This window comes from Heterodontus francisci, chromosome 5, assembly GCF_036365525.1.
Source record: "Heterodontus francisci isolate sHetFra1 chromosome 5, sHetFra1.hap1, whole genome shotgun sequence".
Lineage (NCBI taxonomy): Eukaryota > Metazoa > Chordata > Chondrichthyes > Heterodontiformes > Heterodontidae > Heterodontus > Heterodontus francisci.
Genome location: NC_090375.1, coordinates 53,270,884 through 53,287,504, shown reverse-complemented (window position 1 = coordinate 53,287,504; position 16,621 = coordinate 53,270,884). Strand labels below are relative to the sequence as shown.

General features: G+C 45.1%; 1 protein-coding gene across 5 annotated transcripts in view; it reads left to right on the top strand.

Annotated features, from left to right (window-relative positions):
* The window catches only part of map3k22 (mitogen-activated protein kinase kinase kinase 22), a 138,351-nt gene that overhangs the window by 595 nt on the left and 121,135 nt on the right, over window positions 1-16,621 (top strand). Inside the window, exon 2 of one of the 5 annotated variants that reach the window (XM_068031425.1) lies at window positions 15,017-15,086. The exons of the other annotated variants lie outside the window; for them this stretch is intronic. The gene's annotated coding sequence lies outside the window, so the exon portion shown is untranslated. The remainder of the gene's footprint in view (window positions 1-15,016; window positions 15,087-16,621) is intronic. 5 annotated transcript variants of the gene reach the window in all.

Here is a 16,621-nt window from a genome sequence, read left to right as displayed (position 1 = left end):
TATGAGGTCCAAGCGGAACAAGCAGTAGTTCTTTTTCCACAGCTGTAAAATGTTGCAAAAGTGTCAAGCTATTTATGTTTTGCAATCTTTCGAAATTGTCCTGCTGCAGTCTTTGCTGTCACATTCGGCTACTTTTTAAACAAAAAAAACCCTTGTAATTTGACGCATTTCTCCAAAAAGCAGAAATTGTGTATTTTTAATAGGATAATTAAAATTTGTAACCTGTTCCCAGAATGTTGATCTATGAGAGACTAGATTGTGTAGCTAGTATGCAGGTGATGTGTTTTATTAAAAAAAATCTTACGAGTGGAGAACAAAATTCTGGGATTTGGGCAGAGGACATCACGAATGTGCATAGGTGCATTTTTTTTTAGATCGGGGGGCATATTACCCCTTGTTTAAAAAGTTGAGGGTCATATCCTTAACACACGCCTGCCTCCGGTATTTACATCAAGAGCCTGGAGCAATTATTGTGCTAAAACAAAATATTTTTCTAATCTTTCTTTATGACACGTTGCAGCAAATCTATGACATATTGCAGTGCATACATAGTGTACATTCCTATAGTGCCTTTTATTCTCTGAGAGCAGTACATTTATGCTGGTTCCCTGTTGAGTTTGAAGGAATAGTATGAAACAATCCATCAATCAACTGGATAGTGAAACTTTGACTGATAGCTCTGTGGACAAGTACTGGCAGCCCCATTTTTTTCTCCGGATGTGGTGTGGCCCTGTGCCAATTTTGCACATGCTGCATCAGACATTCTTTACCTGTTTTAACAGTTTCTAGAACACCATAACCTTGCTTTAATATATTCCTTTAGTGGGTGTAACAAACACAGGTTGTACCCTATAGTCACAGTCCCAACTATCACTTCAATTAATTATGATACCATTATGTATCATCTCATTGTCCTATTCAATTTGGATGACTGAACTCACGCTAATAGGTGACAATGATCTGGTAATTCGTTAATTAGAACAATAGTTACACTGTGGCTGCAAACTTTGCGGCCAATAGGTGTAAAGACGTCACCTAAGGTGTAATTGGCAGCTGTTAAGTGTAGGTAGCACGTTTGTGTTTAGTTTAGAGATACAACACTGAAACAGGCCCTTCGGCCCACCGAGTCTGTGCCGACCATCAACCACCCATTTATACTAATCCTACACTAATCCCATATTCCTACCACATCCCCACCTGTCCCTATATTTCCCTACCACCTACCTATACTAGGTGCAATTTATAATGGCCAATTAATCTATCAACCTGCAAGTCTTTGGCATGTGGGAGGAAACCGGAGCATCCGGAGGAAACCCACGCAGACACAGGGAGAACTTGCAAACTCCACACAGGCAGTACCCAGAATCGAACCCGGGTCCCTGGAGCTGAGAGGCTGCGGTGCTAACCACAGCGCCACTGTGCCGCCCCAATTTGCTGCTGCTTAGCCTCTCCACTGGTGCTCTGCTCAGTTGTGTAAAGTTCCGTTGGCAGCATGTTGTTAAACTGTACCTTCAAACTTATGTTTCCACAAGCATTTATCTTAGATTTCTTAATTTCAAAAATAAGGCCGTTGCTAATTTAGTTAAATGGTTTATTATGGCTTATTGTGATTTTTGTGCTGGATAGTAGAAATTTGGAACTCTCAGCCCCAAATGGTTGTGGATGCTGGGCAAGTTGAAGCTTTCAGTACTGAGATGGATAGATTTTTGTTAGGTAAGGGAATTGAGGAATGTGGAACAAAGGTGGGAGCTGAGGTTTAAATCAACCAAGATCGAATTGCGGAGCAAGCTCCAGGGGCTGACGGTCCTAATCGTGTTCCTAATGTTGTTATGTTACTACGTTTTACTACAAACTTTCCTTTTGTACTAATTCTGATGGTAAAGAACCCCCCAGCTTTCATTTCTCGTTTTCTGGTCTTTGTGCTTTCAATGATATGTTTTCTTTCACAGCCAGAACCTACACTGAGGAATTCCCTCCTTAAACCCCTCCACCTTGCCACTTCCTGAAAACACACCTCTTTGACCAAACCTTTGGTCCTCCTAATGTTGTCGGCTTTGACTCAGCATCTGTTTTCTCATGATTTGGGACCTTTTGCAACCTTAGAAGTGCTGCATAATTTCAAGTTGTTGCTTTATTTGCAATTTTAACAGAGGTGTTAATACATTTAGGATTGAGGGGATATCATCACCATTAAAATTAAAATGGGTGAACTGAATATGCATTACATGTTATTATTGCCCAGCTTAATTTCTCAGTTTAAATGATTAGACTGGAAATTACCATAGAGTCGAATGGGGGTAATTTTGACTTTAAGTGATATCAGATCAGCTGCCTGTTTATATATCTCCCCTGATTTTCATTTCTGTTGACTTCATTTGAGCCTCTGTGTCTGGATGAAATGGACTTCAGTGATCATCAGCCCTTTTTTTCCCATGTTTTCTTCCATGACATGGGGTGCTCATGTATGAATTTTCCAGAAGGATACATGAACGGCACACGTACGCTGGTAGTCACTTAAATAGTAACAAATAATGGTCTGAAGACTTCAGTCTTGACTTCCACATTCCAGTCCATAAGGCAGTGGGGTCACCCACTGGTGCCTTGACCATGTGGCTTTTCACATGCTTTCCACTAAAAAATGGCGATTGGACCACAGAAAGCATCACAGCTGAGCCCAACCCTGACCTTGTCTGATCTCCAGAGTTGTGCACTTGTCAGCAGGAATCAATTTGTTGTGGTCAGGACTGAGGTTGACCTTTTTGCCTCCTTAATAAGGGGCACTGAGACAAATTTTAGCATCTCATACAGCCACTGTGACTTGAAACGAAACATGCAGGCTTAGAGTTTAACTTGTGATCTTTTGGTCTGTACAGCTCAGCTCCTTGATATCTTTATCAACTGACTAATGCTGGACTTTTCCTGAGCACTGTAAAAAAATTTTAAATATCTGTTTAGTCATATTTAGATAATGGAGATAAAAATCAAAAAGATGTAAAATCGGCTGTTGATTCGCTATCACGTTTTTACATCATCACATAAAGTCAAAATGACCCTCAGCAGTTTTTGGCAAATAGTAGGTTTGAGCTACAAGCTGGAAATGTAATCAGACCTAGGACTCTGATCTACATGAGCAGAGTTGTTTATAATAAAAACCACAAGGGTGATCCTCGAGTGATTTATGATTGTGAACACACAACTGAGGTTTAATGATGCCTTCTAATTCACTGACAGCCTTTTTTTCATAATATACAATGTGCCAGTTACCTGTTATGCATGCCCTCACAGATTATAAGTGCAGAATCTTATGTTAAGTTGATAGCCTGGTTTTCTTAGATTGTTTTATTGGGTAAAAGAAGTTAGGGGATTCACATTTTTTTTCCTGCTTGAAACCTCTGTGGAAATTAATTTTCTTAAGGATAGATGAGGTTGTGGAGGCCCCCCAGACACTGCATGATGCAGAAAACATATTGGAAGTTAGGAGCTTTGGAAGGCTGAATGCTCCTTCCTTAAGGGGATGATTTTTAACTCCTGGATGGGAAGCTGGTGGGATAGCTGTCGGGGTTACTCTGTGAGCAGCTCGGCCGATATTAACTGCAGGTACCTCTTTCACATCCTGCCTAAACAGGCGTAAAGAGGTATCTAGCCAGGTGTGAGCAGGTGAAGTATAAGTGGCTGGGAGGCATGGTGGAAGGTGTTTAGCATGGTCTTGTGGGTGGGAAGAAAGAGCAGTCAAAGCCCAAACTTTCTTTGTGGGACCCGAAGAAGCACTCCTGCTCCTCTTGACCCTACAAAGGTATGTTTAAGACTTACTTATCTTTTTGCATCTCCGGTGGGTGTCCCACACAGTACACCATTCGGACCCCAATTAACATTTATTAATCTGGCAGATGCCTCAGTTGTTTGCAAAAAAACCAGCCAGATTAAACCTGCTGCGGGGTGGGAATGGAGCGAGAAATAGTGCGGTCCACTTTGAACTCCCATTCCTCTTGGTTTCTGCCAGGCTGAGGAAATTAAAATTCCCCCAATATTTCCCTGTTCCCTGTATTTCTGCTCCTCTACTCAATGCACTGAACTGTATGCCATTTGAGTACAATTTCAAACAACAGCAACAACTTATATTTACATAGTGCCTTTAATGTAATAAAATGTCACAAGGCCCTTCACAGGACTATTATAAAGCAAGGTTGACACCGAGCCACATAAGGTAAGATTAGGGCAGATGGCCAAAAGCTGGGTCAAAGAGGTAGGTTTTAAGGAGTGTCTTAAAGGATGTATGAGAGCTAGAGGGTGCAGGGAGGGAATTCCAGAGCTTAGGGCTTGGGTAACTGAAGGCATGGCCACCAACAGTGGAGTGATTAAAATCAGGAATGCACAAGAGACTAGAATCAGATGAGTGCAGATATCTCAGAGGGTTGTGGACTGGAGGCGATTAGAGATAAGGAGGGGTGAGGCGATGGAGGAATATGAAAACAAGGATGATAATTTTAAAATCATGGCGTAGTTTGACTGAGTGCCATTGTCGGTCAGTGAGCATAGGGGTGATTGTTGACCAGGACTTGGTGCACGTTAAGACACAGGCAGCAGAGTTTTGGCTGACCTCAAATTTACAGCGGGTGGAATGTGGGAGACCAGTCAGGAGTGCTTTGGAATAGTCAAGTCTAGAGATAATGAAGGCATGACTGAGGGTTTCAGCAGCAGATGAGCTGAGGCAGGGGCAGATTTGGGCGATGTTATGGAGCTGGAAATAGGCAGTCTTAGTGATGGCGCAGATATGTGTTTGCAAGCTCTTCTCAAGGTCAGATATGACACCGAGGTTGTGAGCAGTATGATTCAGTCTCTGACGGTTTCCAGGTAGAGGGATGGAGTTGTTAGCTAGAGGGGTCTGAAGAGAATGGACAGGATTTTCACCCTGATATAAGGGCAAGAGCGGAGGCGGTCTTCGTCCTTGTTTGCCATTGCTGTTCTGACCACTGGCAATTTTGCTTGGGGTTGGGCGGGGGTGGGGCGGTGGGGGGTGGAGGTAAGGCCCATCAACCTGCCCAGTTCAGATAATGATCACTTGATCTTGTGAACAATCTTGTTGTCAGCTTGTCCAGGGCTAGTTCGGAATTTTTCTGTGAACGCATGAGTTAAACGATGGATCAGGAATAGTCCAAGTAGGTGGAGGCGGCAACACAGTGGGGAGCCAGCCATGGCCACATCATACTATTTGATGGGCCCATAAAGGATGCATGGCTGCGAGGGGCACTCAGTCATTGGCATACAGGTGCCATCGGGTGAGCAGACTTAACGAAGAAAGTAGTCTGTGCGCGATTGGACAGTGGAGGGGGTCATGATCCTCCAGGGATCGTAGGGCCATAGAGAAGGGGAAAATTAAGCATTGTGAGTCCAGCTGACCGCAAGTAAGGCAACAACTGGACATGAGATTAAGGTACTTGGAGATAGGGACGAGTAGCGATGAGGATCAAGATGCAGATCCCGGGCAAGAGGAGGGCACAGGACAGCAAGGCAACGAAGGCCATACTTTCAGCATCGAGTGTACCATTGAAGAAGAAGCTATTTGGATATGTCAGAGAATCAGTGCTGCAGGAGACTACACCTGTTTAGGCAGATGGTGACTGAGATTTGTGCCCTTGTTGAGAAAAGACCTCAGACTTCTCAGCACTGCTCAACATCCTTGGGATTACCATTGACCAGAAACTGAACTGGACCAGCCGCATAAATGCCGTGGCTACAAGAACAGGCCAGAGGCTGGGAATTCTGTGGCAAATAACTCCGCACCTGTCTCCCCAAAGCCTGTCCACCATCTACAAGGCACAAGTCAGGAAGGTGATGGAATACTGTCCACTTGCCTGGATGAGTGCAGCTGCAACAACACTCAAGAAGCTCAACATTATCCAGGACAAAGCATCCAGCTTGATTGGCACCCCATTCATCACCTTCAACATTCACTCCCTTCACCACTGACACACAGTGGCAGCAGTGTGTACCTTCCAAACCTGTGACCTCTACCAACTAGAAGATAAGGGCAGCAGGTGCGTGGGAACATCACCACTGGCATTTTCCCTCCAAACCACACACCATCCTGACTTGGAACTATATCACTGTTCCTTCACTGTCAAAATCCTGGAACTGCCTTCCTAACAGAACTGTTGGTGTACCTACACCCCAAGGATTGCAGCAGTTCAAGAAGGCATCTCACCACCACCTTCTCAAGGGCAATTAGGGATGGGCAGTAAATGTTGGCCTAGCCAGCGATGCCCACATCCCATGAACGAATTAATAAAAAAAATGCTCTATCAGTCGCTGGTAAAGTCACTGTAGCCTTGAACTTCTTCACCTCTGGATCTTTCCAAGGATCAGCTGTGGACCTTGGTGGTATCTCGAAAGCAGCAGCTCACTACTGCATCTCTCGGGTCACTGATGTCCTATTTGCGAAAGCTGGGTAGTACATAAAATTTTATACAGATGGGGCCTTGCAGGTACAAAGCGCAGTGGGTTTTGCCTCCATCGCTGAATTCCCACAGGTGCCAGATGTCATTGATTGCACCCATGTGGCCATCAAGGCCGAGTGAGCGGACAGGGAGATTCATCAACAGGAAGGGCTTCCATTCCCTCAACGTTCAGCTGGTCTGCAACCACACTAGCTTTATGCATGTGTGTGCTTGCTATCCTGGCAGCTGCCATGGCACCTTCATCCTCTGGCAGTCCCGGATGCCACAGCTCTTCATGCCACTTTGTGGATGGTTTCTAGAGAGCAAGTGGTATCACTTGAAGAGATGGCTACTCACACCTTTACGCCACCCTGAGGTGGAGGCAGAGACGCACTACAGCTGAAGCCATCTACTCATAGGGACCACCATCGAGCAGGCCATCAGGATTCTGAAGTTGTGGATCCGGTGGCTGGATCAGTCAGTTGGTGCACTGCAGTGCACTCCTGCAAGGGTCTCGTGCATTGTGGTGGTCTGCTGCGTTCTCCATAACATAGTTCTCCAGAGGGGAGTGGACCTTGAAGAGGGTGAGGCACTAGATCGAGCCATCTCATCGGAGGAAGAAGAAGAGCAGAGAGGCCAGTTCATGAGTCAAAGCTCTCATTAGGATGGTGTCAACGTCAAGGCACATCTAATCCAAACACATTTCATCTGAGCACTACTCATCCAACAGGACTGCATGCTCTCGAACTCACTTTGATCTGCCTGTGAGAACACTTCCATTGAAGTCACAACCTTGAATAGATAAGGCATGGTGCTCATCTGTCCAGTGGTCTCAATGTTCCTGTTCAAAGACCACGGCTTCCATTCACCACTTCACCCCTCTTTTGCAGTCGTGCCATTAAAGAATGGAAGCTCATGATTGGGATCATGGCTGAACATTTTCAGTGTTAATACATTACAAAGTGCACATTCACGAGTGAAATAAACTCCAGCGAACCACTCAGTGTTCTGACCAAAGTGGTGGCCTCCACTCTCAGATATTTCTACGTGGTGGGTCCCTTGTGGCCTCAAATGAGGTGGAGGCAGCCTGATTGCGTCTGTCTGCTTGTGGCTAAGATGCCAGTGGCAGTTGCCCTCGTTGTGGAGGTGCCATTGGGGGCATCTCCAGAGGCTGCTGCACTGGCATCAATGCAGGGGCAGCCTTCATCACAGGACCCTGCTGCATATTTGGTTCCTCAGTCAGAGGAGTGTTGCATGCATTCTGTCCACGTCAGTGCACTGTTTCTGCATGCACTCAGAATACTGCCGCATATGGCTCTCCATGAACTTGTCCACGGAGGAGCTTATACATTCAAAGCCCTGAACCATGGTGATGCACATGAGCTGAATGGATTCCTCGGTTCTCAGCCTAAGACTATGTACTGCCTCAGGGAGCTCCAACATGTGGGTAGACATCCCATGGTGCAGGTCAAAGTAGAGCTGCCTTGCTGGTGACTTTCGAGGTGCTGCATCTGTGGCCAGCAGAGCATGACTGTTTCTGTCCTCCATCTTTTGAAGGGGACTACCCACATCTGTCTCTGCCTCCGTTACCTCCTCCTGCTCACTAGTGCCAAATTCTTAACCCAGTATCACCCTTTCTAACCACGTGCGAGAACCCACTGATGTGTGTGTATTTGCGCTGTTGGAGGGTACGTTTGAATGATGTGACAGTGCTGGCTCTGCTGATTTGGTTTGTTCAGAGGCCCCGGGTGATGCAGCTGCACTGTCATGCTCCCGCTCCAAGACTGACCCTGTGGGAGACACGAGAAGGAGATTGAGAGTTTACCCGTGACAGTAGAGGCTTCTGCAGAGCTGAGGCTTCCCAAAGCGGCTGAGGCATTGTCATGCTGTTGGATGGGGAGGCGTTCACTCCATCCCCTTCATCTGCAGAATTCAGTATCTCTTGACTCTCCTCCAGGTATTCCCATCTCTCCATTGCCCACTTGGTCGTGCAGGGCCACCCTGGTGATCTCCATTGCTGCCTCCTCCATGGCTGTGATGATAGTGAGCTGGGGCACTTTTCCTCCTGTGCGCACCCTCTCCCATGAATTCTATACCCTCTTCTCCTGCAAGGACAAAAGACATAAGACACTGCTGACCCCTCTCACCCTGCACCCAGGTCCTCTGGGCAATACTTTGGTTACTGACAATTTCTGCCACCTCCATCCAGGCCTGCTTGGTTTGACTGGGTGGCCTTTTTCTGCCACCCTCTGGAAACAAGACCTCCCACCTCTTTCTTACCACCTCCAACAGAACCTCAAGATCTGCATCAGAAAACCGTGGGGAAGTCCTGCCCCGGGTGCCAGGCTATAGCCTCTCCTTCTGCTGAGCTCGGGTTTCCATCGTAATGCAAAATGGCTGCCATCATGCCTTTATATTGGGCCTGTGCTTTCCAAGTCCTGCTTTCATCCCACGCCCGTTGTCGCTAATTGGTTTCCAAACCCACCCTCTTGCCAATTAGCAGCTGACCTCAGGAAAAATCGTGGGCTGTGACGACTTATGCTGCCTGTGCGGGGTCGGGACCTAAAAATGGTTCCGATGTTGAGATCCCAACCTTAACATCCCAATGGTTTCGACCTTCCCAACATATAATTGGAGGAAATCTTTGCTCATCCAATACTGGATGTCGGACAAGCAATCTGATAATTTAGCAAGTGGAGGAGTCGAGAGAGGTGTTGGTGTCATCAGTGTACATGTGAAAACTAACGCTGTGTAGGAACAGATGGAAGAACAAGTTCATAAAGCTGTTTAAAAAAAAAAGGCATGTGGGATCCTGGGCTTTATAATTAGAGGCAGAGTACAGATGTTATGCTGAACTTTTGTAAACTACTGGTTAGGTCTCGCCTGGAGTATTGTGTTCATTTCTGGGCACCACATTTTAGAAAGGATGCCAAGGCCTTGGAGAGGGTGCAGAGGAGAGTACCAGGAATGAGGCACTTTAGTTATGTGGGGAGACTATAAAATCTGAGATTGTTCTCCTTGGAGCAGAAAACGTTAAGGGGAGATTTCGTAGACGTGTTCAAATTTATATGGGTTTGTAACAGAGTAGACGTGGAGAAGCAATTTTTACTGACAAGAAAGTCAGTAACCAATGGATGCAGATTTAGGATAATTGGCAAAAGAACCAGGGGTAGATGTTGTTATGATCTGGAATGAATTGTCTGAAAGGGTGGTGGAAGCAGATTCAGTAGTAACTTTCAAAACGGAATTAGATATATACTTGAAAAGGAAAAATTGGAAAACTATGAGGGAAGAATAGCGGATTGAGACTAATCGGATAGCTCTTTCAAAGAGCCAGTGCAAGCACCGTGGGCCGAATGGGCTCCCTCCGTGCTGTAAGATTCTACAATTTTATGATAAGGGCCCATTCTTGGAGTGGGAGCCTAGACCGTGAACACTGGTAGGCCATACAACTACAGGGAAGGCATTTTATTTGAGACAATGTCCACATAACCGCACATTTCGCTAGGAGTCGCTAGATAAAGGTCAGGGCAAAAATATTTTGGTTGACTTTCTTTTCATTCATGGGATGTGGGCGCGCTGGCTAGGCCAGCATTTATTGCCCATCCCTAATTGTCCTTGAGAAGGTGATGATGAGCTGCCTTCTTGAACTGCTGCAGTCCATGTGAGGTAGGTACATCCACAGTGCTGTTAGGAAGGGAGTTCCAGGATTTTGACCCAGCGACAGTGAAGGAACGGCGATATAGTTCCAAGTTAGGATGGTGTGTGACTTGGAGGGGAACTTGCAGGTGGTAGTGTTCCCATGCACTTGCTGCCCTTGTCCTTCTAGGTGGTAGAGGTCGTGGGTTTGAAAGGTGCTGTCTAAGGAGCCTTGGTGCATTGCTGCAGTGCATCTTGTAGATGGTACACACTGCTGCCACTGTGTGCCAGTGGTGGAGGGAGTGAATGCTTGTGGATGGGGTGCCAATCAAGCGGGCTGCTTTGTCCTGGATGGTGTCGAGCTTCTTGAGTGTTGTTGGAATTGCACCGATCCAGGCAAGTGGAGAGTATTCCATCACACTCCTTACTTGTGCCTTGTAGATGGTGGACAGGCTTTGGGGAGTCAGGAGGTGAGTTACTCGCCTCAGGATTCCTAGCCTCTGACCTGTTCTTGTAGCCATGGTATTTATATGGCTACTCCAGTTCAGTTTCTGATCAATGGTAACCCCTAGGATCTTGATAGTGGGGGATTGAGCGATGGTAATGCTGTTGAATATCAAGGGAAGATGGTTAGATTCTCTCTTGTTGGAGATGATCATTGCCTGGCACTTGTGTGGCACGAATGTTACTTGCCACTTATCAGCCCAAGCCCCTGGATATTGTCCAGGTCTTGTTGCATTTTTACATGGACTGCTTCAGTATCTGAGGGGTCGCGAATGGTGCTGAACATTGTGCAATCATCAGCGAACATCCCCACTTCTGACCTTATGATTGAAGGAAGGTCATTGATGAAGCAGCTGAAGACGGTTGGGCCGAGGACACTACCCTGAGGAACTCCTGCAGTGATGTCCTGGAGCTCAGATGATTCCTCCTCATCTAAGTGGTTGACTAATGTCCATCAGGGAAGGAACCTGTCACCCATACCTGAGGTGCCACAAGTCCAATCCACACTCTTAAAGCCCTCAAGGAATACTTGATATGGGCAGTAAATGTGGCCATACATGGGCCACACACATCTCAACAAACGTAAAAATAAACCTTCCTATCCTGGACATAGAAAAGTCAACCATAGCAGAGACCACTCAACCCAGCAGAGTCCAGAGGTGGGATCTGGCCACACTAAAGAATGAAAGAAAAACTTACATTTATATGACAGCTTTCACAATCTCAGGACACCCCAAAGGTTTTACAGTCAGTGAAGTACTTATGAAGTGTAGTCACTGTTATAATGTATGAAACATGGGAGGCAATTTTTGCCAATCCATAAAAGTTTAATGATGTAGCTGAAGAAGTTAGACTACTCGAGTTATATTGGAACTGGCGTGAAACCCACTTCAGACTGTTCTGCACCATGCCAAAATTTGATGCACCTTAAAGCTGCCCGCTGAGCTTTTGCTTAGATGCAGTGCCAAAAGCCATAGTAAAACCAATGGAATAAGAGTTCAGTTGAAACTATTTGATTCTAACCCTTATCAAGTGTGTTGTATGGTATAACTACAGAAGAATATGATCTGCCCGTTTTTTGGACAGGTGGAGCATGGCAGGTTGCCAAGGAAGGAGGAGAAAGATTTATATGTTTTGAGCAGTTAATTTTTATTTTCCTGCCGCTTTTCTCTCCTCACTTTCCTTTCCTGAAAATGTCAGTACGGTCTACCCTCTTGTACATTGTGAAAATGGCCATCATTCACTTGGGAGTCTTAAAAATGAGGTGACGGAGCCTATTTAACCTTCAGAGACACCACAACCAAGCTTGATCATGCCCTTGTCCTTAAACACACTTGTACTGCGGGTTACTTGGGGGTTACTCATTAACAATTAAGAGAGCGAATCCTGGGATGATCTTTCCACCATGTTAGAGGGACACTTGAGCTAACTGCGACATCTCTGACATTGGTCCCAACTGAGCTCAGTTTACTTTGAACTGACCAGAAATTGACCACGAGATCACCTTAGCTGTTTGCTGAAAAACCTTGATAAATCATCAGGGGAGCCAGGAGAAGCTAATTTCTTCTGTTTTTTTTAAATTAAAAAAAAAAGTTCAGAGGTAAACAATGTCTGTAACTATGGCTACAGCAGTTGGACAAAAGAAATGTATGAGTCAGCCTGAGTGCAGAATCCTCGGGAATAGGTATGATGTCATTATTTTGGCCACATACAGCCTACTTCTAATCTTTTTTGACTGTCGGTGGGGGAATTCCAAGAAATAGAAGAAGGGCAAGAGAGTTCATTGGGATAGTGCTGTAAATCTTATGATTGCATCAGCTGACTGTATGTATCTCTATTTTTTTGAGTATTGCAAGAAAATGTGAACCTAGAACTGACTGCAGTTTTAGTGCACAAGCATTTAATGCATTCAAGTGATATTCCTCTCTCTAATCTTTAAACAGAGATATTAAATAGGTTAAAGAATTCATACCCTAATAGCAATTTATAGACTTGGTCTTTGGGATTGGTAGAACACACTGTAGAAGCAAAAGAAAGAACAAACATTGTTGATTGTTGTAAAAACCCATCTGGTTCACTAATGTCCTTTCAGGAAGGAAATCTGCTGTCCTTACCTGGTCTGACTGCATGTGACTCCAGACCCACAGCAATGTGGTTAACTCTTAAACGGCCTAGCAAGTCACTCAGTTGTGTCAAGCTGCCACAAAGTTAATAAGGAATGAAACTGGACGGACCACCCAGCATCCACCTGGAACTCCCTTCCTAACAGCGCTGTGAATGCACCTTCACCCCAAGGACTGCAGCAGTTCAAGAAGGCAGCTCACCGCCACCTTCTCAAGGACAATTAGGGATGGTCAATAAATGCTGGTGTAGCCAGCGATGCCGACATCCCACGAACGAATGAATGAAAAAAACATGCCTCTGACAGTGCAGCATTACCTCAATACTGCACTGCAGTGTGAGCTTGGATTGTGTGCTCAAGTTTTTGGAGTGAGAGTTGTACCCCTGAGCCAATGTTGACCCAGCTGGCTTCAGCTTCACACCAGTGCTAAATTGGCACTGTAAACAGGGATGAAAGAGCCAACCTGATTGTAGAGAGAAACCAAATGTGACTCCCACCGTTTTGATTTGATGGCACATGGAGTGTAAATCCAGTGCAGAGTCAGAACTGGTTTTGGAAAGAGATTAGGAATTGTCTCCTCCCCATTTTATAAATATTTAATTTTTTAGTTGTTGGCAGAGGGCTCAACCAAAGCCTGTATGCACGTGCACAGCTCTCTCCTGGGTGAGATAGTTATAGTCCCAGTGAAGCAGGGGTCTTGCAACTGAAACCCAGTTCTGGCTGATGTAAACCTAAACTGGCCTCAGACTGGTAGCTGTAGTGTAAATGTATCTTTAATGAATGGTTTATATATTAAAAAAAAGCAAATAGTACATAAAATAGCGCAAACTATGTTTGGGATAGAAATGCAATACTGTACGAACGTGCCTCCTGGCTTGCTGTAGTCATGTGACCTCTACAATGAGGCACTCTGGTGTCCTGTGAGCACATAACAAGCTAAGAGTTTGGTGCCTTTGTAATAGAGTAGCAAATTTAGACATGATAACACTGCGTGTTGTGCAATAAAATTTGCTTCACCCATGGTAAAGTGTTTAGGAAATCTTACGGTTTGTGTTTGCATTTGATGCAGGCAATAAAAAGTTAAACATGCTAATTGGACTGTACAAGCTCACAAGTGGGAAGGAGGCTATTTGACCCATCAGGCTGAATTTTACCAGCCGCTTGACATTGGGGGTCGTGAAGGGGGAGGACTGTAAAATATTTGGGGGAGCAGCCCGCCACGACCCCTGACGCTCAGAACGCCGCGGCGAGGCCTTGGTGCAGCAGCCCCGCGCTTTCATTTTAATATTAAAATTAATTAAGATAAGATGTTAATCAACTTACCTGGCCCCAGGAGCCGTCACATGCCGATTTTACGGCCGCCAGCCGCAGCTCACATGCCTTCGGAACTTAGTATGAGTTCCGACCTGGGCTCGGTGGGGAGTGGGGAGGACTGAAATTATCAGGGCAGGAGGAGGCGGGGAGCAGGGAAAACCTTTTTTAATGGCTGTGGAGATGGTGGGAAGAGGTTGAAGGGCAAGTGTGACTAGGTTGGGGGGGGAAAGTTTGGGGTGGGAATAAATTTATTGTTTGTCATGCTGGCCTATAAATCAAGCATTGGGAGATTGATTATTTTTCATAAAGATTAACAATCTTTAAAAATTGTAATTTTTGCTAAGGGCTCTAAGCCCTTTAAAAATGGTGCCTGCGTGGTGGTGCCGGACGCCATTGCTGGGTACAGGATGGCTGCCCCCTACGTCGTCAGGGGTGACCGCTCCGCCTCCTCTATTTAAATGAGCCCCTGCGTGAAATATCGCAGGGGCTCAGAGGCAGCGCTTTGGTGTTGGAAGGCCGCTGAGTTCAAAGCGTGCTGCCGCGATGTGCGGCGTGCTAATAAAATTCAGCCCATTAGATCTGTTGCAGCTCCTTGCTAGAACAATTCAAAACTAACCCCACTGCCCCACAATAAATGTATTTCTAATGGAGACTTGATGCCTTTAACCCTTAGTCCAAGGAAATACTCTGAGATACTCTGAGTGAAACTCCTTAATTAGCTATTTTAATAGCATTAACGAGTTTATTTTAAATGGTTTAGCATCTCCATTTAAATCACGTGAACATGTTAAGTGTTCATTTTAAAATTTCACAGCATAATTTGAAGGTATTTAAAAGCAAAATACTGCGGATGCTGGAAATCTGAAATAAAAACAAGAAATGCTGGAAGCACTCAGCAGGTCTGGCAGCATCTGTGGAGAGAGAGAAGCAGATATATTGAAGGTATTTAAGTTGTGCACAAGTTTACATGATGCAACCATGTATTGTGTTTTTAATTGGCTAGCAATCTGAAAAAAGAAAACTTGCTGCCTTGTTCAAGGTAGATGGCGTGAGAGCACAGGAGGAGAAACAAGGTAAGTTGAAGCCTTAAACTAGTTTTTTTTGGACAAAAGTGTTTCCTACCTTGCAACAGTGACCACTACTTCATTGGCTGTAAAAGTGTTTTGAGACGTCTAGTGATCATGAAAGCCACTGTATAACTGCAAGTTTTTCTTTTCTAAAACAGTAAAGATATAGCAGGTCAGATTAAGTAAGGAAAAATTAAAATATAGGACTGAAAGAGAATGGAAAAAAGAGAAGGAAAAGCAGGAGATAAAAGGGATTTCAAGGCATGCCTAGATTTGAGGTGAACTCCCTTGAGGTATCCACCAATCTTCCACCAAAGTAATAACAGCTAATCTGGAGAACCCTTGAGGAAATGCTTATTTATTATGGTTAGGTTTCTACAGTGGGTCCTGAAATATATATATATTGAAATGATCCAAAGACGACATCATCTGAAAATACAGCGTCATTGTTCACAAGTACGCTGATGACATCCAACCCTACCTCATTGCCACTTTTCTTGACTCTTCCTCTGTCTCTAAATTGCTGTGCTGCTTGTCCAATGTTCCACACCAGACAAGCAGAAAATTCTTCCAACTAAATATTGGGAAGACAGTATTGTCTTTGGTCTCCGCCACAAACTCTGTTCCCTAGACACCGACTCTGTCCCTCTCCCTGGTAAATGTCTGGGCCTGAACCAGACTGTTCACAACCTTGGTGTCATGTATTAACCTGAGATGAACTTCAGACCACATATGGTCAAGACCGCCTAGTTCCACCTCTCTAACATTGCCCAACTCCACCCCTGCCTCAGCTCACCTGTTGCTGAAATCCTCATCCATTCCTTTGTTACCTCTGGACTTGACTATTCCAAAACATTCCTGCCCGGCCTCCCACGTTCGACCCTCTGTAAACTTGAAGTCATCCAAACTATGCTGCTGATGTCCTAACTCATACCGGGTCCTGTTCGCCCATCATCCCTATGCTCGCTGACCTACCTTGGCCCCCTTGATTTTAAATTTCTCCTCCTTGTTTCAAATCCCTCCATGGCCTCATCCTAGCTTATCTCTGTAATCTCCGAGACATTCTGCATTCTGCCAATTCTTGCCTTTTGAGCACCCCGATATTAATCACTCTACCATCGGTGACCATGTCTTCAGTTACTGAGGCCCTAAGCTCTGGAATTCCTTACTAAACCTCTCCACCTCTCTGCCTCTCTACCTCCCTTTTCTCCTTCAAGACACTCCTTCAAAACTAACGCCCGAATATCTCCTTATGTGGGTCGGTGTCAAATTTTACTTGATAGCATTCCTGTGAAACGTCTTGGGACGTTGTACTACATTAAAGGCGCTACATAAATACAAGTTATTGTTATTGTTAAAATATTAGCTATTTTCAGCACAATAGTTTTATAAGCAGGTAACTCAAAATCAGCTGGCCCAGAGAGGCTAGCGTTTCTTGTGAGTCTGCTGGCAGTCCATAAGTTAAAGTTAGTGCAGTTTTAAGAAAATCACAAGATTACTAGTGGAAATACCAGGTCACGGCCAATTCTGAGAGAGAACCT